Below are 24,515 nucleotides of genomic sequence, written 5' to 3'. Positions count from 1 at the left end.
CAAAAAGCACAGGTCTATCCCTTGATAGTTTATGATTTGAAAGAAAACAAAACGATATATATTATATAAAGTGATCTACAGTATAACAGTGCTTTGGCTGCAATGCTTTATGCTAGAAACAAGCTGTGAAATAACCTGGAAAGACGTGACACCGATGCATATGGGGATATATGGGGAATGGTTCTCAGCTATCTCATGTGTACATCTCAAGCCACACGGCTACGATTTCTCCCCTATGTCTGTTAACTTGTTATGGATAGGGGGCAGTATTTTCACGGCCGGATAAAAAACATACCCGATTTAATCTGGTTATTACTCCTGCCCAGAAACTAGAATATGCATATAATTAGTAGCTTTGGATAGAAAACACTCCAAAGTTTCTAAAACTGTTTGAATGGTGTCTGTGAGTAGAACAGAACTCAAATGGCAGGCCAAAACCTGAGAAGATTCTGTACAGGAAGTACCCTGTCTGACCATTTCTTGGCCTTCTTTGTCATCTCTATCCAAAACAAAAGATCTCTGCTGTAACGTGACACTTTCTAAGGCTCCCATAGGCTCTCAGAAGGCGCCAGAACGTTGAATGATGACTCTGCAGTTACTGGCTGAAAAACAGTAGCGCATTTGGTAAGTGGTCGATCTGAGAACAATGAGACAGGCGCACGTGTGCACGTGAAGAGTCCATTTTAGATTTTGAGTCTTTGAACGGAAAGGACGTCTCCCGGTCGGAATATTATCGTTTTTTTTACGAGAAAAATCGCATAAAAATTGATTTTAAACAGCGTTTGACATGCTTCGAAGTACGGTAATGGAATATTTAGAATTTTTTTGTCACCCTTCGTTACCCTTCGGATAGTGTCTTGAACGCACGAACAAAACGCCGCTATTTGGATATAACTATGGATTATTTGGAACCAAACCAACATTTGTTGTTGAAGTAGAAGTCCTGGGAGTGCATTCTGACGAAGAACAGCAAAGGTAATCCAATTTTTCTTATAGTAAATCCGAGTTTGGTGAGTACCAAACTTGGTGGGTGTCAAATTAGCTAGCCCGTGATGGGCGAGCTATCTACTCAGAATATTGCAAAATGTGCTTTCACCGAAAAGCTATTTTAAAATCGGACACCGCGATTGCATAAAGGAGTTCTGTATCTATAATTCTTAAAATAATTGTTATGTTTTTTGTGAGTAATTTAGTAAATTCACCGGAAGTGTTCGGTGGGAATGCTAGTTCTGAACGTCACATGCTAATGTAAAAAGCTGGTTTTTGATATAAATATGTACTTGATTGAACAAAACATGCATGTATTGTATAACATAATGTCCTAGGAGTGTCATCTGATGAAGATCATCAAAGGTTAGTGCTGCATTTAGCTGTGGTTTTGGTTTTTGTGACATTATATGCTAGCTTGAAAAATGGGTGTCTGATTATTTCTGGCTGGGTACTCTGCTGACATAATCTAATGTTTTTCTTTCGTTGTAAAGCCTTTTTGAAATCGGACAGTGTGGTTAGATAAAGGAGAGTCTTGTCTTTAAAATGGTGTAAAATAGTCATATGTTTGAAAAATTGAAGTTTTCGGATTTTCGAGGAGTTTGTATTTCGCGCCACGCCTTATCATTGGATATTGGAGTGGTGTTCCGCTAGCGGAACGTCTAGATGTAAGAGGTTTTTTAAGGCTGCTCAGGAAGGAGAAGTTCATGTAACATAGTTTGCACTTGATGGGCGTCCATGGTGTGAACGGTCTGGTGCTTCTTCACATAGTTCCTCTCAGTAAAGCGCTTCCAAAACATGGAGCAGGCATATGACTTTTCGGTGTCTGTCCTACTGCTGGGCCTCCCATGTTGTGACCCAATGACACCAGAGGAGGTAGATGCAGGAGTCGTTGAGCTCCTTCCTTGACCTGTAGCCATTGTTTGGGTGTTGTTGGGATTGTGTGCTATGTTATATGCTAGGTAATTCTTGTGGTGAACATCAACCCTGACCCTGTCTGTAACCCTGAGGTAGATGAGGAAAGCCAGACACAGGTCCAGCTTCTATGAACCAATTCACTAGGCATTGGATGAGATCTTGAAGAAGACATACTTCCTAAAAGACTACCACCAGGGGGGTCACCCCCCACTCTCTGTGAAGGCTGAAGCCCAGGGTGACCTGCTCTGTTCATGGATACTGTGGTGTTTGTATCATAGGAACAGGAGGGTCTATCTATATCAGCCCCAGGCCCTGCTTCATCCCGACACTGAGACTGAAGAGAAGGGCCTTGGTTGCTGACTGTATCTCTGGCTAGAGTCTCTGTCTCTCTGATGACCACCAAGACTGAGGTTGTTCAGTCCACCTGTCCACTGGTTGAGTTCTGTGTGGTGGAGTCTCTGTCCGTCGTGGTTCGGTCCGGATCCAGGATTCCGATTTGGGGCCAGGGTTTGTGCCAGCCGCTTCAGAGGTCCAGTCTCTCCCACCAGCAACACCGGATATCAGCAGGTCCTCATGGAATGCAGACTGTAAAGACAAATTGAACAGAAAAGCATAATGGTTTATATAAGAAACTCTTTGCTGTACACACAGAAACAACTAACATGACAGAGCACGCCCCCATTCTCATCAACAGGGCTGTAATGGAGCAGGTTGAGAGCTTCAAGTTCCTTGGCGTCCACATGACCAACAAACTAACATGGTCCAAGCACACCAAGACAGTCGTAAAGAAGGCGCGACAAAACCTATTTCCCCTCAGGAGACTGAAAAGATTTGGCATGGGTCCTCAGATCCTCAAAAGGTTTTACAGCTGCACCATCGAGAGCATCCTGACGGGTTGCATCACTGCCTGGTATGGCAACTGCTTGGCCTCCGACCCCAAGGCACTACAGAGGGTAGTGCGTACGGCCCAGTACATCACCGGGGCCAGGCTTCCTGCCATCCAGGACCTCTGTACCAGGCAGTGTCGGAGGAAAGCCCTAGAAATTGTCGAGGACTCCAGCCGCCCTGGTCATAGACTGGTAAGCGGTACCGGGGCATGATGTCTGGGTCTAAGAGGCTTCTGAACAGCTTCTGCCCCCAAGCCGTAAGACTCCTGAAAATCGAATCAAATGGCTACCCAGACTATTTGCATTGCCCCCCCACACACACTGCTGCTACTCTCTGTTATTATCTATGCATAGTCACTTTAATAACTCTACCTACATGTACATATTACCTCAATTACCTCGACACCGGTGCCCCCTCACATTGACTCTGTACCAGTACCCCCACAATTGTTATTTGCTGCTGCTCCTTTATTATTTGTTGTTCTTGTACCGGATTGCTAAGTCTAGAACCAAAAGGCTTCTCAACAGTTCTTACCCCCAAGCCATAAGACTCCTGAACAAGTAATCAAATGGCTACCCGGACAATTTGCATTGTCCCCAACCCCTCTTTCATGCTGCTGCTACTCTCTGTTTATCATATATGCATAGTCACTTTAACTATACATTCATGTACATTCTACCTCAATGAGCCCGACTAACCGGTGCCCCCGCACATTGGCTACCCAGACGATCTGCATTGTGTCCCGCCACCCACCAACCCCTCTTTTACGCTACTGCTACTCTGTGTTTATCATGAACTCAGCAAAAAAATAAACGTCCCTTTTTCAGGACCCTGTCTTTCAAAGATAATTCGTAGAAATCCAAATAACTTCACAGATCTTCATTGTAAAGGGTTTAAACACTGTATCCCATGCTTGTTCAATGAACCATAAACAATGAATGAACATGCACCTGTGGAACGGTCGTTAAGACACTAACAGCTTACAGACAGTTGGCAATTAAGGTCACAGTTATTAAAACTTAGGACACTAAAGAGGCCTTTCTACGGACTCTGAAAACACCAAAAGAAAGATGACCAGGGTCCCTGCTCATCTGCGTGAACGTGCCTTAGGCATGCTGCAAGGAGGCATGAGGACTGCAGATGTGGCCAGGGCAATAAATTGCAATGTCCGTACTGTGAGACGCCTAAGACAGCGCTACAGGTAGACAGGACAGACTGTTGATCGTCCTCGCAGTGGCAGACCACGTGTAACAACACCTGCACATGATCGGTACATCCAAACATCACACCTGCGGGACAGGTTCAGGATGGCAACAACAACTGCCCAATAGGCTGATAGAGGCTGGACTGAGGGCTTGTAGGCCTGTTGTAAGGCAGGTCCTCACCAGACATCACTGGTAACAACGTCACCTATGGGCAAAAACCCACCGTGGCTGGACCAGACAGGACTGACAAAAAGTGCTCTTCACTAACGAGTCACGGTTTTGTCTCACCGGGGGTGATGGTCGGAGTCGCGTTTATTGTTGAAGGAATGAGCGTTACACCGAGGCCTGTACTCTGGAGCGGGATCGATTTGGAGGTGGAGGGTCCGTCATGGTCGGTGTGTCACAGCATCATCGGACTGAGCTTGTTGTCATTGCAGGTAATCTCAACGTTGTGCGTTGCAGGGAAGACATCCTCCTCCCTCATGTGGTACCCTTCCTGCAGGCTCATCCTGACATGACCCTCCAGGATGACAATGCCACCAGCCATACTGCTCGTTCTGTGCGTGATTTCCTGCAAGACATGTCAGGGTTCTGCCATGGCCAACGAAGAGCCTGGATGAGGAGATGCACTGCAGTACTTAATGCAGCTAGTGGCCACACCAGGTACTGACTGTTACTTTTGATTTTGACAGCCCCTTTGTTCAGGGACATGTTATTCCATTTCTCTTAGTCACATGTCTGTGGAACTTGTTCAGTTTAGGTCTTAGTTGCTGAATCTTATGTTCATACAAATATTTACACGTTAAGTTTGCTGAAAATAAACAGTTGACAGTGAGAGGACGTTTTTTTTTGGCTGAGTTTTTATGCATAGACATTTTAACCATACCTACATATACATCCTACCTCAATTATCCCGACTAACCGGTGCCTGTATATAGCCTCACTGTTATTTCACTCTTTAATTACCGTTTTTATTTCTTTACTTATCTACCGTTTACCTAATACCTATTTTTTTTACTTAAAACTCAAACTGTTGGTTAGGGCCTGTAAGTAAGCATTTCACTGTAAAGTCTACACCTGTTGTATTCGGTGCATGTGACAAACTTTGATTGGATTTATCTCTTGCTTTTTTAGGGCATTTTCTTAACTGCATTGTTGATTAAGGGATTGTAAGTAAGCATTGTATTGGGCGCATGTGACAATGTTAACCACAATCAATCACATTTCTAACAATATGGAGCCATTGCAGTTTATTATTTTTAGAAATCCATGTGTTGATTCAATAATTACGTTTTGGATCGACTGAAATAATAACCCAGTCAGCACAGATTCTATTTTGTATTTAAGTACAATACTTTTATTCCACAAAATTATACATGTGACATGCATTGTAGAATAACTTTTCTCACTATGGTAACACTTTTCTATAAATCTGGTCCCCTCGCTTTGATAAAATTAATTTTAGAATGCTTTGAAAAAGGTTCAACATCTTTACTACTTAATGTCAAGAAAACATTCAATAAGGCACTATCATTTCCTCATAAAATACCAGAATCAAGCAGGACAAGGTTGTCACTCTATATGCAAAACCAACAGAATGAACTACAAACAAACTAGTACTTCATTACATTTCACTATTCATGGTGCACATTTTCTGCTGGTGTATTCTCAGGTAGCTCCTCACGAAGAACCTCTTCCCGCAGTGCGTACAGGTGAATAGCCTCTCCCGTGTGGACCTTCAGGTGCATCTTCAGATGGTGCTGGTGGGAGAACCTCTTTTCACACTGAGAGCAGGTGTAGGGTTTCTCCCCTGTGTGGACCCTCTGGTGCCTCTTCAGGCTGGAGGAGTGTGAAAAACTGGCCCTGCACAGGAGGCAGCTGAAAAGCTTCTCCCCTGTGTGAACTCTCTGGTGCCTCTTCAGGCTGGACAAGTGTGAAAAACTGGCCCGGCACAGGTGGCAGCCGAACGGTTTCTCTCCCGTGTGCATCCTCTGATGGATCTCCACCTGTTTAGAGAAACGAAAGACTTTCCCACAGAACAAACACGGGAAGCGCTTCTCTTTGCCACCAGATCTACTGATAGCATTACTACTACTGTCATTTGTCAATGCGCTGGTGTTGCCATTTAGTGTTGAGGCACTGGCATTGTCTGAGGTCTGGTTTAACATAAGGAGAGTGTGAGGAGGACGAAGGTCAGGGATTGTCTGTGTTGTCACAGGGTCCATGTTCCAGTTGATAGATCCTATAGAAGGCAGGTTGAAGGCAGCACCTGTTAGGGGGTTATCCTGAGGCGCCATCAATCTCTCTGAATCACAACTATAGGAGCAGGACGGAGCATCGCTAGCAGAGTCTGTTCTCATATGGACACCTCGTTCCCGCAGACCAAATCTACGCCTCGCCCTGGTCTCAGCCAGTCTGTTGTCATGGAGACTAAATTCAGATGTTGTTTTATGTTCCAATCTCTGTTTCTGGTTGTGGTTAACAGTGTTGTTCCCCAGCCCAGAGTTGAGGACGCTTTCCCATCCCCCGACATCCACTATGTCGCCTCTGGTCCTGACCTGCTCAGTGATGTCGTCCCCTGGGCCCTTAGCTATACCAGTCTGGGAATCCAAGATGGTCGCCCAGTCTCCTCTGTTAGCTTCCAGCCAACCACCTGCAGGAAGAGGTTACAAAATATATTTTATAAACATGGCAGAGAAAACTATATATGGAGTTTGTCAATTACCTGGTCAAGTTCATACGTTAGAATGTGTTTTTCTATGTAAACATAAGTTCTATTAATTTCATTTTATGAATGCAGAAAAAAAAACATTAGCCAGGTGCATAACTATTCCCATTGAAGATCTATTACTGTATGTAGGCTATATGTATTTCTCCCTTACCTTGCTCCCCCATCTTTAGTCCACTCAGCAGATCAATACTTTCTGGTCCATCTTCTATTGTCTCCTCTTTGACCAGCAGCAGATCAGGCTTCCCATCCTCCATGTCTACTGGCTGTAAGAGATACAGAATGAGAAGATGTTGAATCAAGAAATCTGATATGAGCACCTTCTAATTGGGAAATGAGGGATTGCTATGAGTACTATGTAAACATGTTAGTTGATTTGATTACTTGACACTCTTTAATTAATGGTTTGATAATTGAAAGGCATGGTCCCAAACTTAAGACCAAATTAACCAAGACCTGGGCATGTATCCGCAAACTGTCTCAGAGTATAAGTGCTGATTGAGGATCAGGTCCCCCACCTGTCTATATAGTCTTATTCATTATGATCTAAAATGCCAAACTGATCTGAGATCAGCACTCCTACTTTGTGGACAGGCCCTGACCTAGTATCATTAGGATGTTAGTTCATAGTGGGCTCACCTCAGTGTGTGTGGTCCTGTGCTGCTCAGCTGGTTCCTCTGTGGGTTCAGAGGGAGGTGTAGTCTGGTTGTCCTGCATGACCATGGTCCTCACAGGGTTCCCCAGACCCTCCTCACACCCCTCATCCTTCACCAGCAGCACCTCTGGACCCTCCTCCTTCTCCTGGAAGGGACAGGTGATACAAATTACAGACATACACTCCCTCAGGTACATACACACAGATAATAAACACACTTTCAACATGGAGGGCCCATACTTGCGAACATAAGCAACCACTTAAATGTAAACGGGTCCCTGGTACAAAATGTGTATTAGCCAATTAAAATCGTAACCAAATGCTAAATTGTAGCTGGTCCCATCAGACAACATGGCAAACGTTAGCCCTATGATAACCTCTCTGATTATATCCTGGCACAAGTTCTTCCAACTGCAAGTTCTGTTCATCAAAACAACTATCACGTGTATTTGACTGACTGGTCAAATTGCTCTCTGTGTAAATTGCCTAGTCCACATAATTGTGGCAAGTGTATTAATCTCACATTAGTAATTCCCCCTCATTGAAATGTAGATTTGCATATGTCTTAGTGTGTTGAAAAGGGACTTGCCTACAGCCAACAACTTGAAAATTAAGATTAAGAATTAATCGTTAAGCCTTGCACAAACACACTGCTATTGGCTAATAATCATATTGCATAGGTTATATTAAATGGACATAAGGGTACACAGTGTAGACCTACATGTTTACATGTCATTTGATAATCATCTGCCTTGTCACAAGCTAGGTTTCCATCCATTTGGCGACAGATTTTCATACGAATATTCAAAAATCCGCATAAAGAAAATATGCACATTTTCCAACCAATGGTGTTTCCACTAAACTAACTTGTATCAGATAAAAATCAGTGCGTGATGACATAGCACAAAATGTACTTTATCGCTTAAGTTTTCATGTACCTAATAAAAATCTAAAGTTCAATGCGTTTCCAACTCTACGGATAGTTTTGTCACAAACTGTTACGTTAAATAGCAAATGTGCCTACTGGTCTTGGCACGTGCGCTCTAGCCAACAGTTGGCAGATACAGTTCGGGTAGGCTAGTCTACATGATGAGATTATGATGGATAAGAGCGAGAATATTTGTATTTGTCAAATAGCGGTCAAGCATCGATCATCAAGTCACCAGAATAAGACTCGATATTTATTGGAAAGGCGCGTCAAACTCAACACTGTGCACTTTAACTCCCCTGTGAAGTTCATCATAACTTATTTCATCTGTAGACTAAAACCGCATGGTTTCCCGAGTCGTAGTGGGAGGACCATAAACCATAGTGTTGCGTGACTCCAAGTTTACTTCTATATGATGGTTATTATATCAATATTTACACAAAAGGCGTTTCCACCGCCATTTCTCACACAATACATTTTACCAACCCCAAAAGATCCCAGCATGTCGAAAGAACACATGATCTGTCTGCAATTATAACATTTTACCGACACTTCCTGTTTCCATCACAGCTGTCATTATTTTATTTGTATATACAGTATGACTTTACTCACATAAAAACTGTGGATGGAAACGTGGTTACATATGCATTATTTGACTCGAGGAGGATGAGCGTTAGTGTACAATAGGCTTATAGGTAGCATTCTCGTTATCATCCTACAGATAAGGCAGTATTGCAGTTCCTTTAAATATGTTTAATCGACAGTCTTAATGTAGGATGACACTTCGCTGTCATTAGTATATTCTTATGTAGGCTACACTTACATGCAGGCTAAGTATTATTATAAATCATCCACTTCGTCGCATGCGTTTTGAATCGAGCATCAAGGTCCTGCAGTGAACTGTTTTTTCCTAACAAAAAAGCTTGACGCGAGGGGGGGCTCATGGTGAAAGTGCACTACTGATTTAGAGTCGACCGCTTTAGCAGTGTGTGCTGCCTAGAAGTGATAATGGTAGCCTACATGACTTCTATTTGACAGTCTTTTTTTTTTACGATGTACGATAAACTTAAGCTGTAAGGACCTCTTGTGGATGGGTGTGTGTGGAACAGAAACAAAATCATGAATTTTGTCATATATGCCAAAACCGTGAAAATGTAGTCTAACATCAGTAGTAGCCAGTAACCTAGTCAATGATGCGTCAATGCAATATTGGCACACAACATTTTGTTACAGACCAACCAAAAAAAAAGTAAACCTTGAATTTGAAGGTTTAAAATATCCATCTAGTTGCCAGGGTTGACCTATTTGAAGAAATAATATTGGTTGGTGGATATAAAGTATTTGATAGGCTGATGAAGAATTTGTGACAGGATATAATCAGTGCTACCTGTTGAGGTTAGCATAGGGCCAACGTGTGCCATGTTATGGGACCAATTTAGCGTTTTGTCACGTGCAAGTAAATTCACGATTTTAATTGGCTAACATTTTGTGCCAGATAAGCAACCATGTAAATTTAAACGAGTTATGTTTGCACAGTGTTGTAAAAATTACCCAATTGTCATTCTTGAGTAAAAGTAAAGATACCTTAATAGAAAATGACTCAAGTAAAAGTCACCCGGTAAGATACTACTTGAGTAAAAGTATTTGGTTTTAAATATACTTAACCTGTCTGGGCTAGGGGGCAGTATTTTCACGGCCGGATGAAAAACGTACCCAATTTAAACAGGCTACTACACTGGCTCAGAAATTAGAATGTGCATAGTATTAGTAGATTTGGATAGAAAACACTCTGAAGTTTCAAAAACTGTTTGAATGGTGTCTGTGAGTATAACAGAACTCATATGGCAGGCAAAAACCTGAGAAAAAAATCCAACCAGGAAGTGGATTGTAGTTTTTCAAGCCTATTCAGTATACAGTGACTTAGGGTTCAATTTGCACTTCCTAAGGCTTCCACTAGATGTCAACAGTCTTTAGAACGTGTTTCAGGCTTTTGCAGTCAACAGAGAGCGAACAAGACCTCCTGGAGTCTGATGACAGAGAATGACAGGCCACAATTACACGCATTCACATGAGGTAGCTGTGTTCCATAATGTTTTTCAAGACATTGGAATCGTCCGGTTGGAATATTACTTAAGTTTTACGTTAAAAAGGCCCTAAAGATTGATGTTTTACAATATTTGACATGTTTCAACAAACGTAAATATAACTCTTTGTCGTGAAATTTTCGGCGCGCTTCCTACATTTGGAGTAGCTTACTGAACGCGCAAACAACGAGTTATTTGGACATAAATTATGGACTTTATCGAACAAAACAACATTTATTGTGGACCTGGGATTTCTGGAAGTGCCTTGTGATGAAGATCATCAAAGGTAAGTGAATATTTCTAATGCTATTTATGATTTTAGATGACTCCAAAATGGCGGGTATCTGTATTGCCTGGTGTATTTTTCTGAGCGCAGTACTCAGATTATTGCAAAGTATGCTTTCCCCGTGAAGCTTTTTTGAAATCTGTCACAGCGGTTGCATAAAGGAGATGTTCATCTATAATTCTTTGAGTAACAGTTTAATATTTTATCAACGTTTGAGTACTTTTGTAAATTGTTGTGCTGATTCACCAGAGGAATTGGAGGCAAAATATTTTCTGAACATCACGCGCCAATGTAAAATGCTGTTTTTGGATATAAATATGAACTTTATCGAACAAAACATACACGTATTGTGTAACAATGTCCTAGGAGTGTCATCTGATGAAGATCGTCAAAGGTTAGTGCTGTGTTTTGGGTTTTATTGACACATGTCCTTGCTTGGAAAATGGCTGTGTGATTATTTTTGTCTATGTACTCTAACATAATCTAATGTTTTGCTTTCACTGTAAAGCCTTTTTGAAAATCGGACAATGTGGTTACATCAAGGAGACATGTATCTGTAAAATAGTTGTATGTTTGAGAAAGCTGAATTATGACATTTTGTTGTTTTTGAATTTGCCGCCCTGATATTTCACTGGCTGTGTCCCGCATCCCACCTAGCCCATAGTTAAGTATCAAAAGTAAATGTAACTGCAAAAATAAAAGTATAAATCATTTCAAACTCCTTATATTAAGAAAACCAAATTAGATAAATGTTATTGGTTTTTAATCTACAGATAGCCAGGGGCACACTCCAACATCATTTACAAATGAAGCATGTGTGTTTAGTGAGTCCGCCAGGTCAGAGGCAGTAGGGATGACCAGGGATGTTCTCTTGATAAGTGTGTGAATTTGACCATTTTCTTCTCATGCTAAGCATTCAAAATGTAACAAGTATTTTTGAGTGTATGAAGTAAAAAGTACATAATTTTCCTTAGGAATGTAGTGAAGTAAAAGTTGTCAAAAATATAAATAGTAAAGTACAGATAATGCCCCCAAAAATACTTAAACTCTCTAGGGTAGGGGGCAGTATTTTCACATCCGGATAAAAAACGTACCCGATTTAATCTGGTTATTACTCCTGCCCAGAAACTAGAATATGCATATAATTGGTTGATTTGGATAGAAAACACCCTAAAGTTTCTAAAACTGTTTGAATGGTGTCTGTGAGTATAACAGAACTCATATGGCAGGCCAAAACCTGAGAAGATTCTGTACAGGAAGTGCCCTCTCTGACCATTTCTTGGCCTTCTATAGCCTCTTTATTGAAAACAAAAGATCTCTGCTGTAACGTGACATTTTCTAAGACTCCCATAAGCTCTCAGAACGCGCCAGAACATTGAATGATGACTCTGCAGTCCCTGGCTGAAAAACAGTAGCGCATTTGGATAGAGGTCGATCTGAGAACAATGAAACGGGGGCGCGCATGCACGTGAAGAGTCCATTTTCTTCTTTGAGTCTTTGAACGAAAACGACGTCTCCCGGTCGGAATATTATCGCTATTTTACGAGAAAAATCGCATAAAAATTTATTTTAAACAGCGTTTGACATGCTTCGAAGTACGGTAATGGAATAGTTTGAATTTTTTTGTCACAACATGCGTCCGCGCGTCACCGTTCGGATAGTGTCTTGAACGCAAAAACAAAACAGAGGATATTTGAACATAACTATGGATTATTTTGAACCAAAACAACATTTGTGGATGAAGTAGAAGTCCTGGGAGTGCATTCTGACAAAGAACAGCAAAGGTAATCCAATTTTTCTTATAGTAATTCTGAGTTTAGTGAACGCCAAACTTGGTGGGTGTCAAATTAGCTAGCCCGTGATGGCGGAGCTATCTACTCAGAATATTGCAAAATGTGCTCTTACCGAAAAGCTATTTTAAAATCTGACACCGCGATTGCATAAAGGAGTTCTGTATCTATAATTCTTAAAATAATTGTTATGTTCTTTGTGAACGTTTATCGTGAGTAATTTAGTAAATTCACCGGAAGTTTTCGGTATGTTTGCTAGTTCTGCACGTCACATGCTAATGTAAAAAGCTGTTTTTTTATATAAATATGAACTTGATTGAACAAAACATGCATGTATTGTTTAACATAATGTCCTAGGAGTGTCATCTGATGAAGATTATCAAAGGTTAGTGCTGCATTTAGCTGTGGTTTGGGTTTATGTGACATTATATGCTAGCTTGAAAAATGGGTCTGTGATTATTTCTGGCTGGGTACTCTCCTGACATAATCTAATGTTTTGCTTTCATTGTAAAGCCTTTTTGAAACCGGACAATGTGGTTAGATTAACGAGAGTCTTGTCTTTAAAATGGTGGAAAATAGTCATATGTTTGAGAAATTGAAGTAATAGCATTTTTAAGGTTTTTGAATATCGCGCCACTCGATTCCACTGGCTGTTGACTAGGTGGGACGATTTCGTCCCACATACCCGAGAGAGGTTAAGTAGTACTTGAAAGTATTTTTACATACATGAAGGGAACATTTCGGCATTTGCTGTATGATTAGTGAGAAAGTCCATATTGCAAATGTACGGTCCCTTACTAGATGTCCGCGAACGTTTGTTAAATTCGTGGAAGGCGTCGGGCCGTGCACCGGGGCCGGATCTTCCGGGAAGTCATCGAACGGAGTCTCTCGGACATTCGGTTTCCATTTTATAAAATGTTCAAATTTTGGTCATTTCTCACCTGTCCCGGATTATACCACAGGAGGGCGAATGGAATCATATTGCAAATGTAACAAACATCACCAATCACGACGTAGCCTTTTCTCCTAAATGGAAAAGACTTTAAAGACGAAACTTGGCGAGCATTGGTTTGGCATAATGGGCAGTTGGCCCCGAACAAGATGGAGTCGAGGCCTCAACGCTTTTTGAGTTAAGGCCATTTTTCTGGGATTAAAAGTCAAAAATTAAAATAGAGCGCTAATTTCACCGCTTCATGTCAAAGTACATGAGCCTACGGTGTCAGGAAAAAAAGAACCAGACATTTATCTATCGTCATTTAAGGGTTAAAAAAGTCACATCTTTCCAAAACTGCATATGTGTGACCATGTGGCATTAACCCTTAGCCTGTTGAGGGTAGGGGGCAGTATTGACACGGCTGGATAAAAAAACGTACCCGATTTAATCTGGTTACTATTCCTGCCCAGTAACTAGAATATGCATATAATTATTGGCTTTGGATAGAAAACACCCTAAAGTTTCTAAAACTGTTTGAATGGTGTCTGTGAGTATAACAGAACTCAAATGGCAGGTCAAAACCTGAGAGATTCCTTTACAGGAAGTGGCCTGTCTGACCATTTACTGTCTTTCTTTGACATCTCTTTCCAAAACTTAGGATCTCTGTGGTAACGTGACACTTCCCACGGCTCCAATAGGCTCTCAGAGCCCGGGAAAAACCTGAATGTCGTCATTCCAGCCCCAGGCTGAAACACATTATCGCCTTTCTCAAGTGGCCGATCAAGGGACAGTGGGCTTAGGCGCGTGCACTGGCCACCCCCGTCTTTGTGTTTTTTCCTCTGTTTACCAAAAAGGAGATTCCCGGCCGGAATATTATCGCTTTTTTACGAGATAAATTGCATAAAAATTGATTTTAAACAGCGGTTGACATGCTTCGAAGTACGGTAATGGAATATTTAGATTTTTTTTGTCACGAATTGCGCCATGCTCGTAACCCTGATTTACCCTTTAGGATAGTGTCTGGAACGCACAAACAAAACGGCGCTATTTGGATATAACGATGGATTATTTGGGACCAAACCAACATTGTTATTGAAGTAGAAGTCCTGGGAGTGCATTCTGACGAAGACAACAAAGGTAATAACATTTTTGTTATAGTAAATCTGATTTTGGTGAAGGCTAAACTTGCCGGGTGTCTAAATAGCTAGCCCGTGATGGCTGGGCTATGTACTTAGAATATTGCAAAATGTGCTTTCACCAAAAAGCTATTTTAAAATCGGACATATCGAGTGCATAGAGGAGTTCTGTATCTATAATTCTTAAAATAATTGTTATGCTTTTTGTGAACGTTTATCGTGAGTAATTTAGTAAATTGTTAGTAAATTCCCCGGAAGTTTGCGGGAGGTATGCTAGTTCTGAAAGTCACATGCTAATGTAAAAAGCTGCTTTTTTTATATAAATATGAACTTGATTGAACAAAACATGCATGTATTGTATAACATAATGTCCTAGGGTTGTCATCTGATGAAGATCATCAAAGGTTAGTGCTGCATTTAGCTGTCTTCTTGGTTTTTGTGACATATGCTAGCTTGAAAAATGGGTGTCTGATTATTTCTGGCTGGGTACTCTTTAAATAGCTGTAAAATAGTCATATGTTTGAGAAATTGAAGTAATAGGATTTTTAAGGTATTTGAAAATCGCGCCACTGGATTACACTGGCTGTTGCGTAGGTGGGACGAATTCGTCCCGCCTAGCCCAGAGAGGTTAACAGTTAAAAGAAGGTGTTTGCATCAACATTTTTAATGACTTTTCTCCCCATAGGAATACATTGCCTATTCCCCTAAATTCAACCTGAAACTTATGTGGGTTATGAATGCCTTATGAACCTGTCTTCGATGACATACCATCAGGCCACTATGAGGTCTACCTGTGTCGATTCTAAGCTTCCTGGAACAACCGGAAGTGGTTAAAAACATCCTAAAGGTGTTTTTCTATAACCTGCCTGCAGATTGTGAAAATCACTGCATTCAACCCTATGTAGATCAGTCAATTCTTAATGTAAAGACTTTAAACTCAGGATTCTGTAATAGCATACCCCAATCAGGATATGTGTTTACTTATAGCTTCCTGTGCCAACCGGAAGTGCCTTAAATATGGGTCACAGGGGCTGTTTCGAAGGGTTAAAAAAGTCAGATCATTTCAAAACTTCATATGTGTGACTAGGTAACCCTCATGAACTGTAAATCAGTCATTTATCCCATCAGATTTGCACACAAAAAATAACACACACACAGCTAGGACATAGTGACAGTGTGGGGCTTAGACATACAGTGCCTGCAATGGTTACCTTCATTCAAACGATTCAAGAACCGTCAGATCTAGAACTCTGAAACTTTAGAAACCTGTTATAGAGCTCAAGTCGACAGTGCACGGTGAGTTATGTGGCTCTAGAAGGTTCTCAGACCGAGAAACAGCCTCGTACATTTGCAATATGTTCAATTCATTTTGACCATCACGAAAATGGCGACATTTAGAAATGTCCCAGAGTCGCAAGACTAGGTGCATTGAAACCGCCTCGGCCCATAGAGACGGACCCCAACGTTTCTGTCCAATAGCTCATTCAAGGACCCCATAGCATCGCCCGGAAAAAATGGATTTTCAGCACCAAATTAAGGTTGTTGCTCGGGCACCGAATGACCTATCGAGCCGAAACTTGGGATTTGGGGTTGCCTCAAATAGGCCTACACATAATGTCAGAGCTGGATCCGCAGCTAGAACGCAACTACGTGCTTTATGTTTTTTTATGGTTAAAACTGAAGGTGCTGTGAATTATGGGCCTGCTCTGATATATGTGATAGTTGGCTTCTAAACGAGTTGGAAAAAGTGGATTTGGTGTCAGATGGTATCAGTTTGGTGTCAGAATGACATCTAATTGACTGATGGACGCTGACTTGCTGGGTGATGAGCGATGGAGAGGAACCAGTCACTGCCCGGCCATCCCGAGTTCATCGGGCCAGTCAATTATGCATTTCTGCAGTATTTTTGAGCATGTCAAATTTGTGATGGTAAATGCCCATTGAAAAATATTGCAACAAATTGTGCATTTGCAATATGATTCAATAGTGAAAAACATCACCAAATGGACATGATGAAAACACCACAACGAGCGATGGAGAGGAACCACAGTCACTGCCCGGCCATCCTGAGTTCATCGGGCCAGTCAATTTTGCATTTCTGCAGTATTTTTGAGCATGTCAAATTCGTGATGGTAATAGTCATTTTGGACGTTTTTCAGAAAATCTTTAAAAAACAACAGAGTCCCACTTCTCCCTCATCATACATGACAAATAGACCATCTAGGTTGATTCATGGCTTAACATAGGGCTATATATCATTTGGGCAGTATAAATGCCATTTGGACATGGTTCACTGACTTTTGGGTTTGGAAACTGACTTCCTATGATCGTACATGGCAAATGGACAAACATCCTAATTTGGCACATTCAATACTTTCATACTGTCAATGTATAATTGACAAAAAAAGAATTGGACATTTCATTTGGACATTTCTTATGGCATTTGGCAAAAAAAAGAAAAAAATCACTTGACTTCCTATGAAATTGCAAATGGACAAAACATATGCCTTATGTACAAGCAAAAACAACCCAAAAAATGATGTCAATAAAATGTCAAAAGTATGTTCATACAGCTCTTATAAATGTGTAATTGACAACAACAAAAAAAAAAAAATCTTAAGAATTTCGAAAAACGGTCCAGAAAGCACTTTAAGGGGTTGATAAGTTTTCGAAAAAAATGTTTTTCAAAATTTGACTCTTGGGTCTTGACTTGTGTTACATTTGCAATAAGAAAATTCACTGTGGAGAGCGCTCGCCATCTATTGGATATTTGCTGTGATTTGGCACATTCAATACTTTCATACATGTATAATTGACAAAAAAAGAATTGGACATTTCATTTGGACATTTCTAATGGCATTTGGCAAAAAAAAAAAAAAAAGTCACTTTTGACTTCCTATGAAATCATATTCCAAATGCACAAAACATATGCCTTATGCACAAGCAAAAACAACCCAAAAAATTGTCAATAAAATATGTCAAAAGTATGTTCATAAAGCTCTTATACATGTGTAATTGACAAAAAAAGTCTAAAATTAATCAAATTTTTCGAAAAACAGTCCAGAAAGCACTTTAAGGGGGTGATAATTTTTCATTTTTTTCAAAATTTGACTATTGGGGGTTGACTTGTGTTACATTCGCAATAAGAAAATCCACGGTGGAGCGCGCTCGCCATCTATAGGATTTTTGGGGTGTGACACTTGGCATTTGCCATATGATTTGGATGAATGTGGACCAAATTGGGTGGTATTGGCATTAGGGTGTATGATTCATGCGGTGCCAATATGTCCCCATTTATTTTTGTCCATTTCATGGGGGTCTTCCCTTACATTAGTACTTTATAACCCCTGTGTTTGCAAGTATTGACCCAGAGTGTTAACCCATCCCCACTACACTTGAGTCCTATACTGTAGTTACAATAGGACTTAATTGTTGTTAAATCCATCATGGTGGACATAAATAGGTTGTGGGTTCAAATAAGTCAACTATGATAAGTCAAAAGTTATCAGACAAACATGACTAACTATTTTGACATGTACAGTAGATCTTTGTTAGTGTGTGGGTATGTGCAGTTATATTTAGTAAGTGTATATTGGTTATAAAGTGCGGTTGGGTATATGCAGAATAGGGTGAGATCAGATGTGATGTATATTAAGGAGTCTCAATGAAAGTCTTAAAATGAAAAGTTCAACTGTGTTTATTAAACATGAACAAGTTGTAAATAAATCATATGAAAACCACACATGCACATCTCAACTAAAGATTTGCATAAACTTGATAAACTGCATTAATTTCCTCATTCAAATTGTCTTGAGAGAAAAAATTTAGTTGAATGGAAGTAATGAAACAGGCACTTGTGAACATCATATAGCCTACACAGTACAAACACATTATGTAACAGACTTTTTAGGCTTATACACTGAATGTACAAACATTAGGAACACCTGTTCTTTCCGTGACATAGCTAGTGTTTCCATTAACTTGTCAAGTAATTTTTTTGGTCGACATTTAGAATGTTAGCATAGAAAATAGATGCAACAACTGCCTGCTAGGGTGCGTTTCCATTTAACTATCTTGTGTCAATAAAAACAGCTGGACCTAATCTCACACCTAAATTATTATTTAAAAAATTTAAAAATCGTTAAAACCTACAGTGTCAAATAAAAATGTGGTTGAAGTGTTTCCATTACCCATTTAGGCAAATTGCGCATTAACAAATTGGCGACACCTGTTTCATGTCTCGGGTAGTCTACGAAAGCCCACATGGATGGAAGGCAATAATTGACTCATATTTGCCATATACTAATAACACTCATGTGCCAATGTATAATCGCGGTCCGTGCCATGGTGAAACTTGCACTCTTGTAGACCTGAAATAATTGGAAGGTGAAACTTGCAGCCAACCAGAAAAGCAAGGTGAAACAATTCAGGCATTTTTGAAAATCAGGACAATCCTTGTCCTGCAAAGAAACATTTTTACACAGTGTAATCCATGCCCTGAAGAATTGTGGCAGTTCTGAGGGTAGAAGCAGTAATTATGCTGGTGTATCCTGAGGTAGCTCCTCTCTGAGAAACTCTTCCCACAGTGCGTACAGGTGAACGGCCTCTCTCCCATGTGGATCTTCAGGTGCATCTTCAGTTGGTGCTGGTGGGAGAACCTCTTCTCACACTGGGGGCAGATGTAGGGTTCTCCCCTGTGTGGACCCTCTGATGCCTCTTCAGGTTGAATGAGTGTGAGAAACTGGCCTGGCACAGGTGGCAGCCAAATGGTTTTTCCCCCGTGTGGACCTTCTGGTGTCTCTTCAGGTCACTAGCCTGGGCAAAGCACATGTGACACTGGGTACAGCTGAAAGGTTTCACCCCTGTGTGGACCCTCTGGTGGATCTCTACCTTCTGGGGGCTGCTGAAGCCTTTGTTACAGAACATGCAGAGGAACCGTTTATCTTTACTATTGCCTGATGTTGCTGCCCCTCCCTGCGCTTGGGCTCCAGCCCTGCTGTTTGAGTTCAATACCTGATTGAAAAGGACACGACCGTGTGAATCGGAAGGCCCCATCAACATACACACTGGGTCGCGATCCCTGCACACGTGTAACGGGGAGTGGGTCGTAACGTTTGGATTTGCCTCTAAGCTTTCGTTGTAATCTAAGAAATCTCTGCCCTGTGAGTGTCCGTCTCCTAGGTGATTATTTGCATTCCATGTGGGAGGAACGTCACCCTCCACTTTCACAGTCACTTCATCTACGACCAGACCTTCCTCTTTCTTATCTAGGCGCCCTTCAGAGTATACACTACTACTGTACCGGTTCCAGTCCCCTCTAGACAGATCAGTGTGTCTCTCTAAACCCAAGGGCATGTTGCCAGGGTCCATCTCTGTAGTGTAAGAACAGGACGGATCACTGACAGTCTCTAACGCGTCACCTGAGTCCTGATGGGAATGTACAGTCCTCGGGCTACCATAAAGTAAATACTCAGAGCCGGGAGCAGGAGGACAGCCCAGTCTCCCCAACCCCAGTCTCTCTGGGTCTGACCTGTGGTCAGGTACTGTGTGTAAAAGCCTTTGTGTTACAGTTAAAGTCTCTGACTTGAGGATGGCGTTTGGCATTCCACTGACCTCCGTAATGCTGCGTCGGGTCCTGGGTTGAGGCGCAGCGGCGGTGGATAGGTCCTCTGTGGCTACAGGGGGCGCCACTCCAGATGTTGCTCCAGTCTGGATGTCTCTGCTGTGCTGTGGGTCCTCTGCTTCAGTCCTCTCCTGCTTGACCAGAGACAATCCTCCAGGACCTGCAGCCTCTGCAGACTAACACAAGAAGAGAGGAGGTTATTACCGGTACATGAGTTTAATTGGATAACAATGTAGTAAGGAAGTCTCACAAGCTCCTCTATGGCAGATAAATGAGGATGTTACATGTAAGGAAGTGAATAGCTGAGGGGAGCCCTTCTGAAATAAACTGGCCACATTTGATGTACTGTAATTTTTATTTAATACTATTACACTAACCTCTATCACGATAACTTCCTGGGTTGAGGTTCCACTCCCCTCATCAACAGTGATTGTTTCGTCATCACTCCATGTATTGTGTCGCGCTGGCTTCACAAAGCTCTTGTGGCCTCCAGTGAGATGTCCTTCACCTGAGAGTGATTGGGGAAAAATAGGTGGTTAGGTACTGTCAATGCTAGATTGTACACTATTGACACTGCATGTTAGGTAACACTTCTAATAACTTCTTGAAAGATAACTAAGTTGTAATCAGGGGAATTATTGCATACTATCTAAACATGCGCAGAGGGGAACGGGGCAAAATGTACCTCTTGCCATTCCTCTGTATCGGTCGAGGATCTTGACACTACTGGGACGACTAGCAATGACGCGTTCTCTGATAGTCCTCTCTGCGCGCTCCCGTGCTACCTTCAATTCTAGTAGCTGTAGTTTCCTCCGCAATGCCCTGTTTTCATTTTGGCTTTGAGAAATTTCCAAACGAAACACTGCATAATCGTCGTCTACGAGTTTACAGATCTCTGCCACGGCTGCATTAGCTAGCACCTCCATAATGGAGGCCATTTGAGTGTGAAAACCCATAGCCATTGTTAGCTAGCTGACGTTAGAAGCTATCTAGCGTTACCTAAATAACGTAACATCTATCAACCAAGTCCTGTGTTAATAAATGTCTAAATAACAATAATAAAAACGCTATCGTGAAAATTGTTCTTAGTCACCGTTTACTTCCCTTCCACACGGATGAGATATGATTTCATTGGCGGGCGTCTTGGGGCGTGATTAAATGAAGAAAAGAGTGCGGGTTGCTCTTTGAACTACGGTAATGCTAATTATATTATAAATTAGACCTTCTGCACAACGTAGCAACGCCCACTTCCTACCCGATACATAGCTTACTGTCAGCCTTATTTTAGCCATACTAGTCTCTTAGTCGCTCGTTTTATCATTACCTCAGTATATTAATCATATTTCTATAGCGTTTTTTTGTATCATTCTTGTTGAAAAATCTGTTTATCCGTTCAGTTAGTGATTTTTGTAATTCGAATGTGTTCTGTCTTTTTTTGTCTCTTTAGCTAGCAAACGTTAGCTACCAGTACCTAACTAACGTTAGTGCTAACGATGTTAACGTTATTAGTTGTTGCCGCATCTATATTGAAAGTTATGAAATTAAGATTTCATTGAACCTTCTAGTGGGCTTCGACGTCTGAAGAAGGGAGCAGTACCTTTGCTATTCCAGTGGAATAACTACTCTGTCCAAGAGATCCTCATGTCACTGATGGGAAGCATCAACTGCATCTGGGCTGTGGCTTGCCTTCTCACAAAACAACCAGTGTGGGCCTCTTGTGAAGGCATGGGCCAAGGAGCAATGAGCTACTACTGCGTTGCATCTTCCTTTTTTTGCTGTGACCATCCACATTGTCTAACATTGTGAAGGGAATGGCAGTGAAGGGAATGGTGGTGTCTCCTTATGGTGAACTGTGTCGCGTTGTGATTGGAGGCTGCTGGTAAGACAGCAGGCTCCCCACCTATACCTTTCCAAAGTGGGAGTCGACTAAAAGCTTTTCAGCAGACATCCCCCATGCTGCAGATCAATGGCTTGGATAGAGGGTCAAAGTTCTTGTTTACCTCTTCTATCTGGAGAACTGAGAGGTCAGGGAGCGGTCCAAAAAGGGCGCTGTAGAGTGTACTTCTACAAACCAAAGCAGCCACTGTGGTTAGCCAATCTAAACAATGTTCTTGAAACCACCTGAAATTAAATCATTTTATATAGTCAAAGTGTAATAGGATATGACCAGCTACTACCTACTATACTAGCTATTAGGGAATACTCACCTAATCTCTCCTTCTACCATGTGCTTTTTGGTGGGCTTGGTGATAGTCATTTTGCCTATGGGCCCAGGTTGCAGACCCTGTAAAGACAGTACAAGGGCACTATTCTAAATCACATTTTTAAAATTTAATTTCACCATTATTTAACCAGGTAGGCAAGTTGAGAACAAGTTCTCATTTACAATTATGACCTGGCCAAGATAAAGCAAAGCAGTTTGACACATACAACAACACAGAGTTACACATGGAGTAAAACAAACCTACAGTCAATCATTTAGTAGAAAAATAAGTCTATATACAAAGTGAGCAAATGAGGTGAGATAAGGGAGGTAAAGGCAAAAAGGCCATGGTGGCGAAGTAAATACAATATAGCAAGTAAAACACTGGAATGGTAGATTTGTAGTGGAAGAAAGTGCAAAGTAGAAATAATGGGGTGCAAAGGAGCAAAATAAATAAATACAGTAGGGGAAGAGGTAGTTGTTTGGGCTAAATTATAGATGGGCTATGTACAGGTGCAGTAATCTGTGAGCTGCTCTGACAGCTGGTGCGTAAAGCTAGTGAGGGAGATAAGTGTTTCCAGTTTTAGAGATTTTTGTAGTTCGTTCCAGTCATTGGCAGCAGAGAACTGGGAGGCGGCCGAAGGAGGAATTGGCTTTGGGGGTGACCAGAGAGATATACCTGCTAGAGTGTGTGCTACAGGTGGGTGCTGCTATGGTGACCAGCGAGCTGAGATAAGGGGGAACTTTACCTAGCAGGGTCTTGTAGATGACCTGGAGCCAGTGGGTTTGGCGACGAGTATGAAGCGAGGGCCAGCCAACGAGAGCGTACAGGTAGCAGTGGTGGGTAGTATATGGGGCTTTGGTGACAAAACGGATGGCACTGTGACTGATAGACTGCATCCAATTTATTGAGTAGGGTATTGGAGGCTATTTTGTAAATGACGTCGCCGAAGTCGAGGATCGGTAGGATGGTCAGTTTAACGAGGGTATGTTTGGCAGCATGAGTGAAAGATGCTTTGTTGCCAAATAGGAAGCCAATTCTAGATTTAACTTTGGATTGGAGATGTTTGATTTGAGTCTGGAAGGAGAGTTTACAGTCTAACCAGACACCTAGGTATTTGTAGTTGTCCACAAGTCAGAACCGTCCAGAGTAGTGATGCTGGACGGGCGGGCAGGTGCAGGCAGCGATCGGTTGAAGAGCATGCATTTAGTTTTACTTGTATTTAAGAGCAGTTGGAGGCCATGGAAGGAGAGTTGTATGGCACTGAAGCTCTAATCATGAGACAATTTAAGTTTTCATTAAATCATTTATTAGCATTATGTGATTATAGCCATATGATGTTGATATGTGGTATAGCTATTAAAACATACCATTGTCCTTGGCTTATGCCACTGCTGCTCGGCCTCTGTGCAGCTGTGCACAGGTGGGACGACTGGTGTTCCCATCTGGGAATAGTGTGCAGACTGGAATAGTAATGCAACTGTGTGGTTGCATAATGAGGTGCCAGCAACACATGAACAGTGATGTTGTGTCATTGTTACCAGCTCAGAGGGCTTCAGTACAACCTGCGTGGGGATATTAAAAGAAAATTATTAGACTATAAAATCACTCAACATGCGTCACGACCAACAAACAGAAGTGACTGGCGCAACATGCAACAGCCACTAAATTCATTACAGCAATACAGGTTTAAACTTTTCTATTAACCTCTATGGGCTAGGTGGGACGCAAGCATCCCACCCGTGGTGCACTCCATCAACAGCAGGTGCATTTCAAGAGCGGCAAATTTGAATCCAAATAAATGTCAAAATTCACATTTTTCAAACATACAACTATTTTACACCCTTTGAAAGATAAACATCTCCTTAATCTAACCACGTTTTACGATTTCAAAAAGGTTTTACGGCGAAAGCATAAATTTAGAGTATGTTAGGACAGTACATTTACAAGAGTTGTGTGTAATGTTTTGTCAATTCAAAGACAGGGTCACCAAAACCATAAAACCAGCTAAAATGATGCACTAACCTTTTACAATCTCCATCAGATTGTAAAAGTTCAGCTTAGTTCATGTTTAATATTTCACCTCAGACATCACAAGACCTGAAGCCTTCCGGCCATTTACTGTAAACAGCTTGAGGTCAAGGACTGT

The 24,515-nt window shown here is 41.5% G+C and overlaps 1 pseudogene across 1 annotated transcript; it reads right to left on the bottom strand.

Moving 5' to 3' along the window:
* Positions 1–5,333: 5,333 nt before the first annotated feature.
* LOC106602407 (uncharacterized) lies at positions 5,334–21,353 on the bottom strand (annotated as a pseudogene). The gene is made up of 6 exons (XR_014391970.1): positions 20,848–21,353; positions 20,540–20,670; positions 20,153–20,338; positions 7,366–7,527; positions 6,881–6,992; positions 5,334–6,651 (listed from the first exon to the last, which is right to left on the bottom strand). The product of XR_014391970.1 is annotated as an uncharacterized LOC106602407 (transcript).
* Positions 21,354–24,515: the final 3,162 nt, after the last annotated feature.

Source organism: Salmo salar, chromosome 04 (genome assembly GCF_965601325.2).
Source record: "Salmo salar chromosome 04, fSalSal1, whole genome shotgun sequence".
Classification (NCBI taxonomy): domain Eukaryota; kingdom Metazoa; phylum Chordata; class Actinopteri; order Salmoniformes; family Salmonidae; genus Salmo; species Salmo salar.
Note: the sequence above shows the minus strand (reverse complement) of the source record. Positions and strands in the feature narration are given on the sequence as shown.